The following is a 15893-nucleotide window of genomic DNA, read 5'->3' as shown; positions in this document are numbered from 1 at the left end:
CTTAAAGGTACATACACACACTCTGATCTAAATCCTCCCTCTTTGAGAAATAGTACTAAAGTCTAAATGACAGAATTCAATGACATGTAGTTATACAGAACTAATTATTTGACATGCCAACATACAAAATTAGACACATATAAAACAGTCATGTCCAGGTTGCTGTGTATTTTACACTAGGCCTGGAAATACAACCTGATCATGTAACATAAAAGTCAGAATTGGCTCTAGCAATGGGGACTGTCTTCAAGGAATGTTCAACTTTGGGGACAACTGGGACATCATCAGGAATGAGAATGGATACTGAGACATGTTCTTCGGTATAAACATTGTCAGGGTTGCTCTGAGATCTAGCATATGTATTGCAGGTACGATGCTGCAATATCACGTATGATACAGGAAGAAGATGTCTGCAGTTTCTCCTGTATTCTATGCCCTCAGACTCCACTAAGTAGGATCTCGGCTTGGCACATATAGCTCTCACTTGACCAATTTGATCAAATCCTTTTGCAGTTCGCATCTTCACTGTCACTTTTTCTTTTAATGGATGAAGAAATCTACTCATTTTTATCACAGCTGGACTTCTGAAAAGAATGCTTCTTAAAAAGTTGGGTTTTGATTGCTCTATTATTTTTAGCATTAGGTACCAACAAACTAGAACTGATAAGCAAGGTTGTTCTGGTTTGCCTAGATAGAAGTCTCTTAGCAGGCGAGTCAAGTAGGTTGTCATGGGGTATATTTCTGAGATTAAGTAAATTCAAGAAGATATCATTATTGTCATGATTTGACCTCTCTAGTAATTGCTTTGCACTCTATACTGCATGTTCACTTTGACTGTGGGTATCCAGGACTACTAGTAACATGAATAAAGTCCCACTCTCTTGCAAATCTCTGAAACAATTGACTGGTAAACTGAGAACCATTGTCAGAAATAACTTTATGTGGACTACCATGGACTGAGAAATGGCATTTCACGTTAGTAATAACAGCACTGGATGTTAGGTTAGGTAGCAAATTGATCTCAAACCGGTTGGAATAAGAGGCTACCAACACTAAGTAATGCTGATTGTTCCACTCAAATATGTCAGTTGCTACTGTTGACCAAGGTAGTTCAGGAATTTGGCATAGCTGAAATGGCTGTTTTTGCAAATGTGGTTTAGTACTGTTGCATACTGAACAAGAAGAAATCACTTTATCAATGTCTTTCGATACAGAAGGCCAAAATACTAGTCCTCTCACCCTTCATTTGGTAGAGTCAAAACCTGGGTGGCCATTCTGTAAAATCTAAATGAATTCACATTGTAAGGAAGTAGGAACAACTTTTGGACTTTTGAAAATGATACCATCTTCCATCAACATCTCATCTCTGTATGAAAAATAAGGTTGCAGTTCTGGCGGTACACAAGATTGCTTTGATGGCCATCCGACATTGATGAAGTGGTTGAGCAAATTTTCCAATATTGGATCAGTCTTTGTAGGATTTCTTAGCTCATCAAGTCTCTTGGTAAAACAAAATTGTGCACTTCCGTGTCATTAAAGTCAAAATTCTCTGCATCAAGCTGTTCCATGGTATTTCTGGGCAAGCTGGATAAAGTATCAGCCAGATAAAGAAGTTTGCCTTTTGTATGGACCATTTTGAAATTATACTTTTGCAATTTGAGCATCATTCTTTTTAGTCTTGCTAGAGATGAATGTATAGGCTTCTTTAAAATAGTGTAGATGAACCACAAATCCAAACAGCACACAGTCAACCCAAAGAATCCACGGCTTGTCCAAGGATGTAAAAAAATTTTAATGAAAATAGACAAAATTAGTTCCAACGACAAAGACAAACACCAGGGTTAAGCGCTTTCATCTGATAAACCAGAACACACGTTCTGAGGAAGTCTGGTTTATCAGATGAAAGCGCTTAACCCTGGTGTTTGTCTTTGTCATTGGAACTAATTTTGTCTATTTTCATAAAAAAAATTTTTACATCCTTGGACAAGCCATGGATTCTTTGGGTTGACTGTGTGCTGTTTTTCTTTAAAATAGTGACTAGAGGTTGATGGTCAATTTTTGTTTGGATAGCTCAGCCATAAATATAATCATGGAACTTTTGAACATGTGAACACAATTGCCAAAAGTTCCTTCTCAATTTGAGCATACTGCATTTCAGTTTGGGTAAGAGTTCTCGATGCAGAGGCAACAGGTCTGCCCTCTTGAATAATAACTGCACCAAGACTAAACTTTGAAGCATCACAGGAAAGACCTACTGGTTTGTGGACATCATAGTATCTTAATGTAGACGGGTTAGCAATTAGCTGTTTGAGGTTATCAAATGCTCTCTGGTGTTGTTCTAACCATGACCAGGCAATATTTTTGCATGTCAGCTCTCTTAAAGATGCTGTTAATTCACTAAAGTCTGGGAAGATTTGCCCAAATAGTTAACCACACCAAGAAAACGCTGTAAGGCTTGGACATTGTCTGGAGCTGGCGTCTCAAAAATGGCTGCTTATTTAGAAGGATCTGGTCATAAGCCTGTACTGGTAAATAAATGACCTACATAAGTAACTTCTGGTAATCTAAATTCACAAAAATCCAAAAAACGTTAATGAGACCAAGAACACCAAAACCACGACAGGAATGACCAGGACCATTCAGTATAAAACCTTCTTTATTTGCGTTAAAATCAGCCAAAATGGTCCTTTAGCACCACAAATAATCCAAAAATTGATGCAGCCAGTACGGCCCAAAGACACCACAGATAATTCAAAAGTTGAGCGCACTTTCCCTTTGCCCAATGCAAAGCTTCATCAGAACAAACACATCCAAGTAAATCAATGAATATATAGCTTCTTGTTCAATTAATCAATTAAATCATTGCAATACCATTAATGTGAGAGTGTTCAATCTCGCCGTTTGTTCTTACACCTGGGTTTGGAGCCGATCCTCAGCTCCGTGTCGGCCGCTTGGCAAAGCTCTGCATCGAGAAGAAGCTCAAGACCAACCTAACTCCCACAATCCCCCTCTGCCTTTACCTCAGATCTAGTTTGCCGCTGCAACGTTCGCATCATTTTTGATGAGCTCGGACCACCTCAAAGCTAAGATTGTTTTATCTGATATATTTTTGGATAAAATTTCTTCTTCTTTCTTTCTTTAAGTTGTTTGTGTGTGTGTGTAGTGTATCGAGGGTTTCTCTTGTGGGTATATAAGTTATATATACTTATTTAAAGTTAGTTCCCTCGGGGCCTACCCCACCCTTTAACTTATACAGGATTTGACTTTAACTGGATTGACTTTAACTACCGGATTGACTTATTACTGGATTTGACATTTTAACTGGCTATTACACTGTTAAAAATTTGTATTTGACTGTAAGGCTGATCTCATACGCAGCCGAAGGATCGAGTAGGGCTGCGGCTTCAGCGATTGCTCTTCGTAGACAATCCTGGATGCGCTTATGTTCCTTTGCGGAAGCCTTCAAGTCTTCCTTTACTAACGCCCCATTTGATGGTGCCACTCTCTTTGGCCCAAAAGTAAAGGAGACCCTTACCCGGTGTGAGCAAGAGGGAAAGACTCTGTCTGCTGTCGGAGTCCATTTTTCCATCCCATCCAGACCGTACCCCAAAGGGCAACGTGGTGGAAAAATGTGGTTTTGAAAACCCCAAGGTTCTTTCCCAGGCACACAGGGTGATGCCCCCTCTAGAGGCAGAGGAGGGGGCAGAGGTGGAAGACGTCGCCCTGGCAGCAGAGGGGGTCCGCAAAACCAAGGTGACAGGGGTACACTCCCCGGGAAACCTTTCCAGCACTCCTGAGAGGAGGCCCGACTGTCCTGCTCTGGAGGCAGTCAGGGGTCGCTTAGCTTTATACCCTCAGGCCTGGCAAAGTCTTACATCAGACAATTGGGTAAAAAGCATTGTTACCAGAGGTTACAGAATTCCTTTCCTATTGCCCCCTATTCCGCAGAAAAGACTCCCAGATGTTCCGCCCCATCTGCGAGGCCCTGCAGCTATAGAAATTTCATAGCTGCTAGAAAAAAGAGTCATCCAACCAGTCCCAGCGGACCAAAGAGGATTCGGAACTTACTCAAGGTTCTTTTTAGTTCCAAAAAAGACAGGGGACTGGAGGCCAATTCTGGACCTAAGCAAACTCAATACCTTTATCAAGAAAGAAAAGTTCCGGATGGTCACGCTTCAATCGATCCTTCCATTCTTCCAGAAGGACGACTGGATGTGCTCAATAGATCTAAAGGACGCGTACTACCACATCAAAATGGCCAGGGCGTCCAGGGATCACTTGCGCTTCCGGCTGGGAGCCAGTCACTTTCAGTTTCGAGCCCTGCCCTTTGGTCTGACCTCAGCCCCCAGGGTTTTCACCAAATGTATGGCAGTGGTAGCGTCTCACTTGAGATGCCTGGGATTCCAGGTGTTTCCATATCTGGACGACTGGCTCCTTTCTGCCACCACCGAGCGTCGACTGATTCAGGCCAGGGATTACACACTACAACTCTGTGTTCATCTCGGAATTTCCGTAAATTTCGAAAAATCCTTATTACAGCCATCACAGCATATCTCATTCATAGGAGCAGAATTGGATACGCGTTGCTTAATCCTGAGGCTTCCTCCAGAAAGAATAGCATCCCTACAAAACCATATATCTCTTCTCCTATTATCAAAAAAATCCCCAGCAAAACTGGTTCTGAAGGTTTTGGGTCTCATGGCAGCTTCCCTCATTGCGATACCCTTGGGAAGACTGCACATGAGAGTTCTTCAATGGCTACTGTTTGCACAATGGTCGTTCCAACAGTTACCCCCTGACACACGAAATTCATATCACGAACATCTGCAAATTGCACCTGTCTTGGTGGCTTCAGACTTGCAATCTCTCCAGCGGAAGACCATTTGTATTACCCACGCCGACAGCTACGGTGACCACGGACGCTTCCCTGATAGGGTGGGGGGGCATCTTTCAGGGACAGACAGTCCAAGGCGAATGGACCAAATTGGAGTACAATCTGCACATCAATGTTCTAGAGATAAGGGCAGTGTTTCTAGCGTTGCAACACTTTTCTCCCCTTCTTCCTCTAGGGACCATTGCAGTTCAGTCGGACAACATGTCCGTAGTCTGGTACATAAACAAACAAGGGGGAACCAAGTCTTATCAACTATGCAGAGAATCCATGAGAATCTGGCAATGGGCAGAGTCCATGGGTCGCTTTCTGATAGCAACGCACATCCCGGGGTTATCCAACGTCATAGTGGACAGGTTGAGCAGAGCCATCCTGTTACCTCACGAGTGGTCCCTCAAACAATCAATTGCGAAGGAAATTTTTCGCAAGTGGGGCCAGCCTTGCTGCGATCTGTTTGCGTCTCCAATGAACGCCAAATGCAGAAGCTATTTTGCCCTACTACCCCCTCCAGGGGAAGTCCCCAGGGACGCTCTGGTTCACGATTGGCCCCCGGGTCACCTGTACGCTTTTCCTCCTATTCCCCTGATTGCAAAATTTCTACAGAAAGCCAGCAACCTGCAAAGGACAATAATCCTCATTGCCCCATTCTGGCCTCGTCAAATTTGGTTTCCCTTTCTTCTAGCACACCAAATTCGGGAACCCTGGATCGTGGACCCGGAGCCGGATCTGCTGACCCACTCGTCAGGGGCTCCCCACCCGTCGCTACTCTCCCTCAAACTAGCAGCTTGGCTGCTCCGCTTCCCTTGTTAGCCAGGTCTGATCTTCTTTCCCCTGCAGTTCAAAATATTCTGGTGGCTTCTCATAAAGCTTCCACTACAAAGATTTACACTAGTAAATGGAAGCGTTTTGTACACTGGGCAACTTCACAACAATTGGATCCCGTAATAGCCCCTCTTAACAGAGTCTTAGAGTTTTTAGCCGAACTATTCCACCAAGGAGCTTCTCCTGCCACTTTGAGGGTGCAATTGGCTGCCATTTCAAACTTTCATGTGGGAGAAAATGGGGCTCCTATTACTATGGCTCATAAACTTTGTAAGGCCTTTCTAAAAGGATCTTTCCATATTAGGCCACCAGTTAGAATTCCTACATCACCTTGGAATTTGAACCTTCTATTATCACAGCTAATGCTACCACCCTTTGAACCAGCATCTTCCTGTCCTTTGAAGTTTTTGTCATGGAAAACCCTTTTTCTGGTAGCTATCACATCGGCCAGACGGGTATCAGAGCTTCAAGCTCTTTCCGTTAAACATCCATATTTGATCTTTCACCCTGATAGAGTATCTCTTCGCACTAATCCATCCTTTCTTCCCAAAGTTTGCTCCATTAATAATATTAATCAGTCCATTGAGCTACCCACCTTTTTCAAGAATCATTCCAATAAGTTGGAATATATGTTACACAAGTTAGATGTTCATAGACAACTCAGGTTTTACTTGGATAGAACAAAGGATCACAGGAAAACAGACCAGCTCTTTATAGCCTTTGCAGACAGCAGAAAGGGCATGGCAGTTACGAAACGAACCCTTTCCAAATGGCTTTCTGATTGTATTATTTTTGTTTATACTGCTTCTGAGCAAAATTTACCTGTCAAGCCCAAAGGGCATTCTACAAGATCAATATCTACATCTCTGGCTCATGCAGCCCGCCTACCGTTGGACACTATTTGTGCGGCTGCCACTTGGTCTAAACCACATACATTCATTACTCATTACAAAGTAGATAGGATTTCCAGGGACAGGGCAACCTCTGGTTCCACTGTGCTCAGGAACGTTCTCCCTTGAGTTCCTCAGGAACATGGAGCTAGGGACGCTACCCAGGTGTAAGAACAAACGGCGAGATTGAACACTCTCACATATAGAAGTTATGTCCTTACCATAACGTTCCATGTGGAGTGTTCATCTCGCCTTTGTTCTTACATTCCCACCCTCAGGAAGAACGTCCAATTTAGGTGTCTGGTTTGGTTCTCCTGCTCTTGCCTTTGTTCAGTTGTTGCGGCTGTGTTTCAGCTAGGTTTTTTTGCATGAATGTGTTATATTCTTTTCCGTTGACTTCTGGTTTGCTTGCAAACTAGATCTGAGGTAAAGGCAGAGGGGGATTGTGGGAGTTAGGTTGGTCTCGAGCTTCTTCTCGATGCAGAGCTTTGCCAAGCAGCCGACACGGAGCCGAGGATCGGCTCCGAACCCAGGTGTAAGAACAAAGGCGAGATGAACACTCCACATGGAACGTTATGGTAAGGACATAACTTCTATTTTTGTTCATATTCCATTTACCTATACTTATACTAAACGTATAGGTATATGATATTTAAGAAATGTTTAAAACCAAAATATATATAAGTAGCAGGATATTTACAATGCTCGTGAATGTTATAAAAAATGTTCACTAAATTAAAAACATTACGTTCATATATAACCTCATTTGCATAACCATTAAAATTGTTAAATAAATATGAATATCAAAATTGCCAGCCTAAACCTAAGTCAATAGTGGTCTACATATAAGCAACCAATAAATAAATAATTAATAAATAAATAAATAAATAATAAATAAATAATATTTATTTATTATTTATGCCAATCTCCTCGAATTTACGCATAGGATGATGAGGTCTTTTTAATGGTTTGTTTAAGTCTCTTGGGTCAGTGCATATTCTGATTTCATCTGAATTTTTCTTATGAGCCTTACCTTGGAAGACACCCACTCAGTTGGTTCTGTGACGAGTCAAATCACACCTTGCTGCACCATTTTGTATAACTGGACCTTGACTTTGTCCTGCATGGCTGTTGGAACTCTCCTTGCTGGTTTGAGCACTGGACTGACCTCTGGGTCTACTTTCATGGAGTACACAACTGGAAATTTACCTAGCTTATCATCGAAAACATCAGCATACTCTGAGAAAATAGCATCAATGAAACTGTTACTGGGACATGTGCTTACATGATGTACTTCTTTGGTAAAAGAAAGCATTTTCATTCTCAGTCTATCTCTGAGACCTAGTAATGACTGCACCGGTCTTCTGACTACATAAAATTACAATATGTAACTGTTCCTAGCCAAATAGCATGAAAGCACTACTAAGCCTTCGGTTTGAATCTCATCGCCCCCATAAGCAACAAGCTTCACACAATTAGCCAAATTAAGTTGTTCACCAGCCCTCACTGTAGAAAATGTTTCTGTTGACATTACATTACACTTTGAACCAGTGTCTACTTTAAGCACCGTGGACTTACTGTTGATCAGGACAGTACAAAATACCTCATTCTTTGCCAACAAATCTACTGCAGTAAACTTTCCACCGACCACTGTTGCACCATCTACATAGAAAGTAGGGTTGCAGTTTTCTATATGATCAACTTGCTTTTTTGAGTGACCTTTCTTAACATCTGAATGAGGCTTGCTTGAGTTACAAAACATTTGAAAATGATTCCATTTTTTTACACTTGTGGCATTGCTGACCATATGCTAAGCACTTTTCTTTTTTAGACTCATGGTTGGCACCACAATTACGACAGTTAACAATAAGACTTGCCTTGGGTTTTACTGACTCACTCATACTGTACTGAGCATGCCCTTTTTACAGAGCTAGTCTTGGAGCTTGCTGGAGTGTTATGAGGTCTCGTAGGAAAACCTGCAGGGGTTGCTGCTGCCATGTGCTAAGGCCTGTTCCTGCTTGCCACATGTTGCATGCTGTCTACGTTTGCTCTAGAGGCTGCAGAAACCATGCTTTTATCACTTGTGAGCTCATGGATTTGACAAATGTCTATGGCATCGCTTAACTTTAAATCACTGTCACGAAGCAAAATCTTTCTCACTGCAGCACTATTAACACCACAAACAAGCCTGTCCTTTATTAACCAGCTTTCAAGTCACCAAATCTGTACATTTTGTCCTTATTTCTAAAGTCAGTGATATAAGCTTCAAAGGTTTCACCTGGCTTTTGGTCTCATGTATAAAATAAGTGTCTCTTTAATATAATATTTGTCTGGGGGTTGCACCGGTACCACAATATGACGGTTCCCCCTGTGATGCCCGTGCCCTGGCCCAGCAATCAAGGAGCCTCAATCCTCACCACTAACACCAGAGATGGCATCTCATATATGAGGAAAGGATAACAAATACACACAGTAAAGTGCAATTTCCCTTAAGAGCATGCAGAGATCACAGTCAGTCCGGAGCTGGTCACTCCCTTTCTCCCCAGGTCCCCAATAAGACTCCCCACTGGCACAGCTATAGGGTCCAAATCTCAGCCTAAAATTTCCAGCACACTCTCTGTCCAACCAGTGCTTTGTGTCTGTGCCCAAGTAGCTGACACACACATACTTTGAGATAAGAGTTTACACAACCACACAGACACTTCTGGGGAAGGCTGGCACACAGGTTCTCCAGCTGTGCCCCTTTTACCCAGACGCTACAGTAGTACCACTTGCCACCACCCAGCTAATATTTATCAGCTACCCAAAGGCCCTTAAAAGGGTGTCCAGTTATTACTGTGCAATATTATTATCCAATTGGTAGTATGACTAATCAGTAAACTCTATAAATATGCAATGTACTCTAGATCTTAAATTATCTCTACACAAACCAGCCACAGTTAAAAGCTTTTAAAATATTTAATAATAAATAATTAAAACCACAAGACAATACTTTCTACTACACAGTCATTGTTGGTCAAGAATTCAGAGATCACACAGAAATACTTAAAATAATTCATTAGTACAGTTCTGACATCACAGAAAAATACTTAGTCTAATCTTTCTAGTTCTAGCTATCTCTAAAAGAAAACTCAAGTCTAAGATAACTTACATAAGACAACAGGCAGAGTGCTGTGAGTTGGATGATCAAGGCAAAAATGCTTAATAATCTCTGGTTCTCTGTTTAAATTGAAACTGCAGTTCGGATAAACATTATATCATTCTTTCACTTTCCTGGAGTTCTCAGGCTACACATTAACTGCATTTACATTATCTTGCAGCTGGTCAGGACCAGAACAATAAAAATACATTTGCATGTTTAAATCTAGCAATTTAACTCTTGGTTAAAACAATAGAAAGAATTTCTTCATCTAGACTTTGCAGCACCACTGTCTACTTCAAAGGGTCACCACATGCTTTACTTTGGACAGTAGAGTGCACTGTTGTCACATTTATTTCCAGCTCCACATGCAACAGTATTTCTTTACATTTAAGACAACAAGCCTGTAGTTTACATTCATATTTAACAAATTATAGAATTATCTGCAAAATTCTGTCTGGCTAGGCTGGCAGCCTTCACCCTTCTCTACCAGTCTTCACACCCCCTCTCCAGCATATACTTCTGGTGCATACACAAATGAATGCTCTTTTTCTGTAGCCTCTGACCCCGCTAAGTTAAGCAATATAACTGTACCATGCACTCAGCAAACTCTATGAAATTATTGCACCATAATAAAGCATACACACTGAAAACACTTTGCACACTCTGAGATACTTCGAACAAGTCTAGTTATGTTTTGAAAGGCTTCAGTCAATACAAAATAGTAGTTTGTGCCCAAACATGGTCTTTTACTAAAAAACATGCAGCCACCTCGCTCTTTAAGCTTAATTTGCCCTTTTAATGTACTCATTATGCCTTTTTAATCTCTTATCCTGCTCAGTATACTTTTCTTGTGTCGGTTTTACTTTAAACATGCTCATTATGCAAGCCAAAGGTAATTCTCAGCCCACATGAATATCTCTGCTAGTTTTATCAAATATCATGGTTTCAAACATTTCATTTAATTAGTAATGTGTTTTGTGCCTTTGGTTTGATTAATAATATGTTTTGTGCTGCTCGTTTGATTAATAATGCGTTTTGTGCCTTACAAATGTGCCATTTAATTTTCCTTGCCAAATAAATAATTTGTGCAGTTTTTCTTTACCTTAAGTTCATTTCTGGCCCTTTTTCATTTCTCTGAGCTCCATTTCACTCAATCAGCTCGATCTGCCTTTACCTTCAACTCTTTATGGCTTGAAGACGTTGCTCTCTTAATCCCAGTTCTGACACCATGTCGCTCGTCTGGTCAGGATAAAACAGACAAACATTCATGGGTTCAGTTTAAGCAGCTTTATTACACACACACACACACACACACACATATCAAAAATGAGGCTTTGTAACTTAAACTTAAATAAACTTATAAACAGACTGACTACCATGCTCATACATGTTAATACTCTGGCTTTTCTCTCAAAATGACACTGCTGCCTGCATGTGCTCATTATTTATATGCATGTGCTACATCTGGAAATGCTTTTTAAAGGTACATGGGCATGCTGTGATGTACAATATGTACAATATGTATATATATATATATATATATATATATATATATATATATATATATGTGTGTGTGTGTGTGTGTGTAATATATGGAAGTGATTATAGAGTTTTTTTTTACTGTGCACCAGTAACTCATAAATGCACACTGAACCATAGCTCTTCTCTCGAAATGGTATATTAAATGTTCAAAAGGTACAGACTGTGCAGTAAGGTACAAGAATAAACAGGAATGAACAGTTAAAAAAGATGTTATGTACTCACCATAACGTTCCATCTGAGTAGTTATACTTCATTTTCTGCAACCTGTGGGTATTCGGATCCATATCCGATCCGAGCCGGCAACATTTTATCAAACATCTGCTCCAAGCTCCTCCCCTTACCAATAATCCCTCACCTCTCCTACCTTCCCTGAGATCGAGTTTGATACTAACCAAACTATTAGCAACTCAATAACGTTAACCTTGAACTGTTTCGGGTGAAGGAGGGAGGGACAGTTGCAGAAAATGAAGTATAACTACTCAGATGGAACGTTAACTTCTTTATCTGAAGTAGTTAACTTCATTTATCTGAAACCTGTGAGACAGAGTCCCCAGCTACCAAAACTCCTGGGAGGTCCTCATGGAAGGATATTCCTGAGCACCACCGAGCTAAAGGATGCTCTCCCTCTAGAGATCAAATCCAACTTATAATGAGAGATGAATGTATGTGACCTTGCCCAGGTCGCTGCTGCACAGATATCATCCAGAGAAACCCTAGACCAAAAAGCAGCAGAAGTTGACATAGATCTGGTGGAATGGGCTTTAATAGGACCAGGTGGGGATAGGCCTTTATCCCTATAGACTTGCAGTATACATTGTGTAATCCACCTGGCTAAGGAAACCTTGGAAATGGCCTTGCCCAAAAAGGGTCTAGAAAAGGACACAGATAATTGGTCAGACTTATGAAATTGCTTAGTCCTGTGTAGATAGAAATGAAGCTGTATATGAACATCTAGCAAGTGCAGCTTATATTCACCCTTGTTCTGTAAATTTGGAAAGAACACAGGCAGATTAATCATCTGGTTAATGTTAGATTCAGAAGCCACTTTCAGTAAGAAAGAAGGGTTCATGCTAAGCGAAACCCTGTCTTTATGAAAAATCAAGTGGGGGGCATGGCAGACAAAGCTTGGATCTCAGAAACCCTTTTAGCCAAAGTAAGGGCTACTAAAAAGGATGTCTTCCAGGACAGAAATTTTAAGTCTACTGATGCTGCTGGTTCAAAAGGGGGTGCCATCAATGCCTGCGGAACTAGAGTGAGGTCCCAAGGGGGGACGGAATTCTTAACCGGGGGACGCAAGAGAAAAGTACCTTTTAGAAAGGCCTTACATAATCTCAAGGAGGTCAGAGCATTAAAATTTTCGCCAATATGAAAATTAGATATGGCTGCCAGTTGTACTTTCACTATGGAGGAACTAGCTACTTATTGAAAAATATATGACAAAAACTCCAAGACTGCAGGAACCGGGGCAGTAAATGGATCTATGTTTCTCTTTGAAGCCCAAATAGAGAAGCATTTTCATTTGCTGCGGTAATCCTTCCTAGTGGAAGCTTTGAGGGATGCCACCAGAATACTCTTTACTGAAGATGATAAACTGGGAGTCCAAGCGATCACTGGAACTGGAGCAACCAAGCCGTCAGCTTGAGGCTGTCCAGGTCGGGCAGACTGATGCCCGAGGGATGGGATATGAGATCCGGGCAGGGATCTAGAATCCGTGGAGGAGTTAGAGCATGAGATCAGAGGAAGGGAAACCACACTTGACGTGGCCAGAATGGGGCAATGAGGATCACTTCGCACCCCAGTCGGTATGCTTTCTGAAGAAACTTCGGAATTAGAGGTAGCGGGGGATAGGCATACAGTAACCCAGGAGGCCAAGCATGGACTAGAGCGTCTTTGGGGGAGTCCCCTGGGGAGGGGATTAGAGCGAAGAACTCGCTGCACTTCGCGTTGGAAGGAGATGCGAAGAGATCACAGCAAGGGTGACCCCATGCTAGGAAGATCTCTTCTACTATTGACTATTTCAGAGACCACTCGTATGGCATTAGAATAGCCTGACTCAATCTGTCCACTAAAATGTTGGAGCGTCCCGGGATGTGCATTGCGATCAGAAACTGACTGGTGGAAATCGCCCACTCCCACACTCTCAAGGCTTCGCGGCAGAGAGGGTAAGATCTGGTCCCTCCTTGTTTGTTGATGTACCAGACAATGGACATGTTGTCTGACTAAACTGCAATCGTTCCCGGAGGGAGAACAGTGTGAAAGGCTTGCAACGCTAAAAGCACTGCCCTCATCTCTAGAACATTGATATGGAATCTGGTCTCGGTTTGGGACCACGTGCCTTGGACAGTCCTTCCCAAAAAGTGCCCCCCCCCCACCTGAGCTGGGAGGCATCCGTGGTCACTGTGGCTTGGGCTGCGGATGTTAAGAATGGGTGACCTGCCAAGATTTCCGGCGATTGGAGCCACCAAAGAAGAGAAGTCTTGCAGGCTTTGCTGATCTGTATAGGGTAGTCCATGGGGAGGTCTAACCAAGACCATTGAACTGCCAAGGTCCACTGAAGCACCCTCATGTGAAGGCGCGCACATAGTAGAATTGAAATTGCTGCTGCCATGGAGCCTAGGGCGTGGAGAATGTTGCTCACCATCGGTGTCCTGGGGCCAAGGATCACTGACACATGGGCCCATAGGTTCTGAATCCTGTCCTGAATGAGAAAAACTTGTAATAGTAGAGTGTTCAACCGTGCCCGTATGAATTCCAAGGTCTGTGTCGGATTTAGGCAGGACATGGAGATGTTGATGGTAATCCCTAGATTGACTGCGAGATGCATGAATCTCTGTCTCTGGCCATGCAAACTAGACGCTTGGTGGTAGCAGCGAGGAGCCATTCGTCTAGGTAAGGAAACACCTGAATTTCCTGAAACCTCAGGTGAGCCGCTACTACTGCCATAACCTTGGTAAACACCCTGGGGGCTGTGGTGAGACCAAAGGGTGGGGATCTGAACTGGAAATGATTGGCTCCCAGCCAGAAGCAAAGAAATCTCCTGGAGCTTCTGCAAATCTTGATATGGTAGTAAGCGTCCTGGAGGTCTATCGAGCACATCCAGTCGCATCCTCGGAGATAAGGTAGGATGGACTTTAAGGTGACCATCCGGAATTTCTGCTTGCCTAATGACAGGTACAGGGTAGACAGGTCCAATATGGGTCTGAGGTCCCCCGTCTTTTTTGGCATTAAAAAGAACCTGGAGTAAACGCCTAATCCGGACTGACCTGGGGGGACCGATTCGATGGCCCGATTGTAAAGCAGCTTTGAAATCTCGTGTGCTGCGGCCTCCCTTTGAGTGGGTGGGACATCCAGGAGACACTTTGATTGTATAGGTGGGATGATGAATGGGATGGAGTATCCTCTGGATATTATTTGTAGCACCCAACGGTCCTTCATGATGGACTCCCAAGCCATTAGGTGCAATGACAATCTTCCCCCGACTGTCTCCAGAGTAGGACAGTTGGACAAACCCTCAAGGTTGCTGCACAGGTCAGTCCGAGAAGGTCTCCCTCAACACAAAGTTCCTCGGACCCCTCTGCCTCTGGAGCGGCATCTGTCTTGTCCCCCTCTGCCTCTAGGGGATGAGTTATCCTGAGTGTCGAATTAAAACTGAAATTTTCTGAACCACATCTTCTTCTGCCCTCTCTGATTCCTAGAAAAGGATCCTTGAGGGCTAGAGAAGTGGATGCTGCAGCAGACAGAGTCTTCCCATCCTTCTCGCTCTGGACTAAGGTGTCACGAACTGTCTTCCCAAAAAGGGAGGTATTGTCAAAGGGAGCATTCATGAAAGATACCTTGAAGGGATCCATGAATTGACAGAGTCTGAGCCAGGAGTGCCACCTCATAGCTACGCTGCCCTAGCCGCTCCTTCCGTGGCATGGGAAAGAAGATGCATGGACGTGTTAGAAACGGATTTCAGAGTCGACATTTTTGCTGAGAACAGACACTTGTCCTCTGGCGACAAGGACTGTGGGGGTGACACAGCGAATTCCATGACCAGGTCTCACTGGAGTCGAATGACGTGTGCCATATAATTCAGCGCTCATATGGAAAATGTCACTGAAGAAAAAACTTGCTTCCCAAAGCAGTCTACCGCCATTGACTCTTTGTCCGGAGGGTGGACCGAAGAACTTTCCTGAGCCAGTTCTCTCTTGATGGCAGCCGCCACCACCATAGCATCCACAGGGGATCCCTTGTACCAAGCCTGTCTGTCTGTGGGAGGAGAAAGGATCCTGTCTGGGCATTTGGGTATTGGCTGTATGGTGTCAGGCTCCTTCCATGCCCACATGGTGATAAGATCCAGTAATGGATCTGCAATAGGGGACACCCAGGATGTAGATGGGTCCATGCCAAAGGCCTCCAAGAATCCTGATTCATCCATTGAGGGCTTTGAGGCTAACCAACCTCCCCTCTGGCGGAGGATTTCCATGATGTCTTCAAAGGAGACATCCTTGGGAGGTGACCTGGGGGAACCCTCACCTTCATCCAAGTCAGTATCTTCTGTGAGGGACTCGGGGGAGTCCATGTGCCTCTCTTACACGAATGCTTACTTGGGGCCTCCTCAGTG

At 43.1% G+C, this 15893-nt stretch overlaps 1 protein-coding gene across 3 annotated transcripts in view; it reads left to right on the top strand.

The window, feature by feature from the left end:
* The window catches only part of LRRIQ1 (leucine rich repeats and IQ motif containing 1), a 3765329-nt gene that overhangs the window by 3529752 nt on the left and 219684 nt on the right, over nucleotides 1-15893 (top strand). The gene's annotated exons all lie outside the window — the stretch shown is intronic.

The sequence above is a fragment of the Protopterus annectens genome, chromosome 11.part0 (genome assembly GCF_019279795.1).
Source record: "Protopterus annectens isolate FY-2018-M chromosome 11.part0, PAN1.0, whole genome shotgun sequence".
Classification (NCBI taxonomy): domain Eukaryota; kingdom Metazoa; phylum Chordata; order Ceratodontiformes; family Protopteridae; genus Protopterus; species Protopterus annectens.
Note: the sequence above shows the minus strand (reverse complement) of the source record. Positions and strands in the feature narration are given on the sequence as shown.